Here is a 5947-nt window from a genome sequence, read left to right on the forward strand (position 1 = left end):
TGCACGGGTCCTAAACCTGCGTACTACATTGGCCTGCACTCAAACGACCAGATGAATTCGCCGTTAGTAATCTATAGCGCAGGGGTGCCGAAGCCGGGCCGCGTGGCAACTGAGCAAAAAACAAAAGTATTCGGCCCGAGCTTCATGAACGCTCGTGGCGTTATGATTGGGATCTGTACTCGTGTAAGCCACAGTTGCTTCGCGGCGCTAAACATGGAATTAAAAATAAATAAATATATGTACTCGTGTAGTTTAGCTTGCGTTGGTTAGCGATAGCAAACTGTTGCCATTGACCTGTAACAGCCGATGACTCTCTAAACAAGAGACGAACGGGGCCGGTTGGCGCTTGACAAGAGCGAAGACGACGAACAGTGAGACAGACAGGGAACGTCGAACTTTCAGCCTTTAACGCGAGTCATGCCGTTGCCCGCTTGAGCGCGGGCCGTCGACTATGCAGCAAGCAGTTCCAACACCACCACTGTTACCTTCGTCGTCTTCGCTGATGACTCTATAAACCTGCCCAGCTGCCCCATGGTCTGATTTTTATTTGATTGATATCATTAGTACATTCCTAACAAAATTTCTAAGCACACCCCAGATGGCCGATTTGCAATACTTGGTGCCTTCAATGCCACAAGAAACGGACAGATTCAATCGCAGCTAGGCTTGGTGATCTCCCGAGCGAATTAGAGCAAAGATTATTCGAGTTCAGGAGATTTGAAACGGATCTTTTAGGCTCGCCGTTTTCTGCATTTGGGACAACGTTCCTGATGAGTTACAAATGGAACTGATTGACCTGCAGTATATGCAAAGTATGCGTCGATACGAACAAGTTCGCTGAAGTTAGTGTGGCTTTGTTTTATTCCTACGTTGAACGAAAGTATCACCCTGGGCCAATTCTCGTCGTTTATATGCGGATATATGTACGTTGTCGGAGGGAAACCTGTCCGTGTTCGGTACAACATACGTCTAATAATAATAGCTCGTGGCTCCAAGTCGCGAGCCGTGCCTGTTTTATTGTTGCCAGCTTTGTCGTCGCGCGCCCGAAATGCGCGGCTAGATTAGGAAGTGTCCCCGCCGTCATTTGTTTTCCTTTCTTTGTGATAAGACGGTCGTCACCAGCATCAAGGTCAAAGCGGGGGAAATAAAGGTAATACAGGAGGCGGGAACACTTTTTCCTCTAGACGCACCTTCCGCGCGCGCCTTGTTGCGATAATGAAGCAGGCGGGGCTAAAGCAGCATGCTTGGAAATTTTGCCGTCTTTTTCTGTTGCTATAGTGTGCATAGTTTTTGTTCGGTCTGCGGTTGTCCGTGGATGACTATTTCTGTTTCTTAAAAAAAAAGTGAGGTTCGCGTGGCAGTTTTCAAAGTTCGATTGAAAATATAAATGTCCGTGAATTGAAAATTGTCCAATGCCTTCCTATATGTCGGCAAAAGATTCCAGAAGGTAATTGCGGCAGGTCCCACAATCCTACGCCGAGTACGTCGCGGCTTAGCATTTTTTATCACTTTAGGTGTAACACCCTATATATCATAAACAGGGTACCCTTAACCCGTGGGGGTATTCGGCCCGCGTAGTTCCTCCATGACTCGGTGCGGCCCGCGGACACGAATGAGTTCGGAACCCCTGCTTTAGGGCAAGGGTAAGGTACGTGTTCTGCTGCAAAGAAAAGTGTCCCCCTAAAAAAAAAGAAAAAACAGGAATAAAATCGATTTTTTTGCGAGGACCTCTATTTCTGTCTGCCTCAAATATCGGTGCTCACCAAATTTCACAGTGGTGAACAATGTTCCGCATTCGTAAAAGCTGGCCAGGTTGGTACATGACATAAAGCTGTAGGATCTCTCCGTGAAGGGAACGAATAAGTATATAAACACAAACATTGGTGTCACAGGGACAACGTTTTTATTTTTCGCTTTCTTATTTATATTTTTGACACTTTCGCAGTTTTGGCCACTATGTATTCCGAAAATACCCAGCAGAAGAAGACAAGATCATCCAGACTATCCACTGACCATGTCCATGACGGCTTTGATGCCATTCATGACGCCCTGAAATGTAACAAGGTGATACTGTTATTCGGAACATCATATATTTACTGGCGTTGCTTCAGTAACGATTCCATGCACTTGTTTGGGTTCATATATTTGCCTGGTCCGTGTTGGGTGAGGTAACTTCATGTACACTTTTTATTTTGTGTTAATTGCGCGAAGCAACAGTAGCTAACAGTGGCGCCAAAAGACAGCCGGCGCCACATTGGCGTCATCTATTGAATATGTAGGGAACCTTCTTCGGCGCCGTTAGGGTCACAGAGCAAGCGCAGAAGCGTTCTCAAAAAGGTTAATCATGGTATGCTTGTATCTACTTGGCCATGCTGTGGCCACACCGTAGCGATGCAGTACTCTTGCACAAAAGTTTTCTGAGACGCTCTTAACTATTTTACATGGAAATAAATAAGTTACATTTGTGTAGAGTTTCTTTGACAAATGACATCATACAAAAAGGAAGAAAAACTGAAATGCAAGACTCAAACGTTAACGGTCAGTCTGTCTCGCTCGGGAAAGTCAAATACCCTTTAAACTAAGGGAGGACTTCTGAATGGCGTCCTCATTTCTTCACAACCTAGGCAGTAGTTACGAAGGAGTACTCGGTACGTGCGGCCAGTGATGGGTCATTTCGAAGGCCAGCGGCCGCATAAGGCATGGCTGTGCTTCTACTCTTGTAATGAATACGTCACGCTAATGGACGGTGAGGCGTACAATAGCAAAGTGTATACGTGTAGAACCCGCTTGTATTGCTGCAGCCTCCTGTTTCAGTTCTCTTAGCTGGGTGTAAAATTCAACGAAGGCTCAATCTGTTGTACACATTTTCATCATCCTTCTTGATTATGGGAAGCTAAATTATTTCACATTCCAATTTTGTAGCAGTCTCCTCAGCATAAAGCCGGCGTAAGTATGAGAGTGTAAGTTACAGGACTTAATGAAAGTACAACCACAGCAACAACAACAACTTTATTAATGATGGTGAATGGGGAACTACTTCGCCAGAGCCGATACTCTATATCATTACTGATTGTGATGTGGGGAATGAAATAATGATTTACTGGAAGTATATACGAAATGATGTGATGCTTTACGTACCAAGCCAACTGTAATTACGAAGTAAATTGAGGGTAGCTCATAATGAAATGCAAGAGAAAGAAACTGATTTTGTGATGAATCTTGCAGTGCTTAAGTTACGTGCTGAGCGGGAAAACAGCAAGAAGTGTATGCGCGAAAGAATGAGCAACGCTGTACTACTTACATCCGCAACACCTGAAACTCTTCCAAGGCTGAAAAAGAAAAAAAAATAAGCACATGGGAGAAGATTGCGATGAAGCATTGTGACCTTGCACGTGATACTTAGATGTTATCATTTTGAAGCAACTATACCTTCCGCGAGCTCAACTAGACACAAAAACTACTATCTTGTACCGTCGAGTCGCATGAACAGTCAAGTAGAAACGTTGAACCATGTGTCTTAGTCCTCTGTTTCCCCCCCCCCCCCTTCAAATAAACATATACGCCCTTGTGTGTGCTCCATATACAAATCACGAGGGCAATACGAGTTACCTGGACTTCTTTCCCGGCACATTGGGAACTTATCTATTTATAAAGAACGTGTACCTACGTAGCGTGCACGTAAAGAGAGAAACGTTTGCTTCATAAGTCGTAATGAAGTGACTTTCCATCAATTAAATTTCGATAGATAAACTCTCCGAGCAATACTACAGCAATATTATCTTGGTACACATCCGACCTCCTTTCGCGTCACACCTTTCCGCTTGTTAATGGCAGGACACATGTAGGCTCTTGACAAATTTCGGTGACGCGTTTGTAGAGCTAGTGTATTCACTAGGTGTCTGGCACGAGTCTCTTTACTTCCACCACTAAACGACGAAGTTTCTGGTATAGGCATTTTAGTGCGGATATTGTAGTTTCTTAGATGCGCGGTACAGTAGGCTCACTATGCTCGAGGAAGCGTGAGGCGTACCTTACTTCATGTACCTTACTTCTTTATCGTATATGATGTACCTTACTTGATGTACCTTAGTTCATGTACCTTACTTCGAGTTCAATGTTGAGGTACTTTGCTCTAATACTTCCTCGATACAGGTTGGTTAACGGTACCCAAGCATTCCCAACTGTTTTAAGACAGTCCTTGAGGTGGAAACTAGTGTCGCGTTCGTGATGAATGAACACGTACCTGTCTCCTGTACCTTTCGGTTTAACCGCACGTTCATGCCGATAGAGGGATTCAGGCACCTTGTACTCCATTGGCCGTGAGCTGCAAGGTTGTTCAAATGAGAAATAATTCTTCAGATTAGCGAGCGTACGACAGGCAAAGTTCGTGACTTGTACCGTAAAAACGTTGTTCTCTTAGTTATTGATGCTGCGGCACTTTGTTCTGACGAGTTTAAAAATAACTTCGCAGACATCTTCACTGGTGAAGCTCGTTATCTCTTAAGGATTCATCAGCATACTAAATAACAATACTACTTTTTCAAATTCACACGGTTAACTCACAGTACTAGCTGGAGCTGGAGCATTATGAGAAGAGCAGAAAGTATGAGGACACAGCTGTCGGTCTTCATGTCTTCGGCTAGAAAAAAAAAAAGTCAGTTGTGTCGTTCATCGGAGTCCCGTTCTGACGCAGCTGGTGAAGTTTGTGGTGAATTTCCGCAGTGTCTCATCAGTGACAAGATAGAAGGCAAGGTGATATCTTGACACTTAAAAATTAAAAACATCGACAGCGATTTTGTTTGTACTTGAATGTGGCGAAACGGCCGAGGACAGCAACAAAATGACAGCTCTCGTCCACTCTCCAGGACATATTTTGATAATTTGTAGAACCCACCAGCATCCATATTTTGAGATTTTGAGGTCAATGTTGTTCTTCAATGGTCGTGTAATATTAATGCCACGCGTTGTCATTTCCCCTCCCACCATTCCGACTATTGGGAGGTCATCCTAACCTCGTATCTTGTCACCGGTGAGGCAGAAGCGCGCCTATCGGCAAGCTTAAGATGCTGCAGTAGCATGATGTTAACCTTGGAAAAGGTTCATAATATTTCTGCTGCTAAATAATACTCTCCATCAACATCCTTTGACGTAATCCGCGAAAATATCACACCTTTGATCACCCCCTTTAATGTTGCTTTCGTGCTCCACGTCACATCATTATGTTCTTTTTAAAAGTTGGGATAAATTTTCTTCTTTCGACTTATGGCCTTAGGCACCATACGAAAGTAAGAGAAACTCAGAATAGCCGGAACAAAGTGATACGTTACGTGTTCTAGGCATGCAATCACGTGACAGCTAACAAACAGCGAAAAATATGTAACAGTGTATACAATAAATACCATATATGAAGAGTAATTTTCTCACCTTGTCGCAATACGTCAAGTGTAAGGCACAGGTTAACAACAGGGCGATTTCCCAACTACTATGCGGTGCGCGCAAGAGGGGAGGTAGCTTAAATAATTGCAGGGCATTCACCGCGCATTCGTATGAGATCGAACAATTAGAGGCCAAAGTCCCGTGAGAATGACATCCACAGATGGTGCTAACCCACGTGCATCCGGTGGACGACAGACAACTGTATTAATTCTGCTTCGTATCGGAGTAAGTGCGCATATAGAAAACTGTAGGGAACGTCACGTTGCAGTTTCTGATATACATAACATAGCGGCAATCCTCCTTGTGAAATATTGTAACGTACAGGGGACAACGACGACAAGGGAGATCATCTCTCGTGCCCTGCACTGAATAAACAACTACGGCTATCATTTCCCGCAAAACTCTTGGATATGTGACAATATCCGTAAATTCTAAATTATCGTGAGCTTCGTTCGGATAAAGAAAGGAAAGTGACAGGTGACTCCCATAAAGAGGGCAGGAGACGTTATAC

The 5947-nt window shown here is 44.0% G+C and overlaps 1 long non-coding RNA gene across 1 annotated transcript; it reads right to left on the bottom strand.

Annotated features, from left to right (window-relative positions):
- Positions 1–1963: 1963 nt before the first annotated feature.
- Positions 1964–4299, bottom strand: LOC135384079 (uncharacterized). The gene is made up of 3 exons (XR_010420234.1): positions 4244–4299; positions 3302–3329; positions 1964–2049 (listed from the first exon to the last, which is right to left on the bottom strand). It is a non-coding gene; the product is annotated as an uncharacterized LOC135384079 (long non-coding RNA).
- Positions 4300–5947: the final 1648 nt, after the last annotated feature.

The sequence above is a fragment of the Ornithodoros turicata genome, chromosome 2 (genome assembly GCF_037126465.1).
Source record: "Ornithodoros turicata isolate Travis chromosome 2, ASM3712646v1, whole genome shotgun sequence".
NCBI lineage: Eukaryota > Metazoa > Arthropoda > Arachnida > Ixodida > Argasidae > Ornithodoros > Ornithodoros turicata.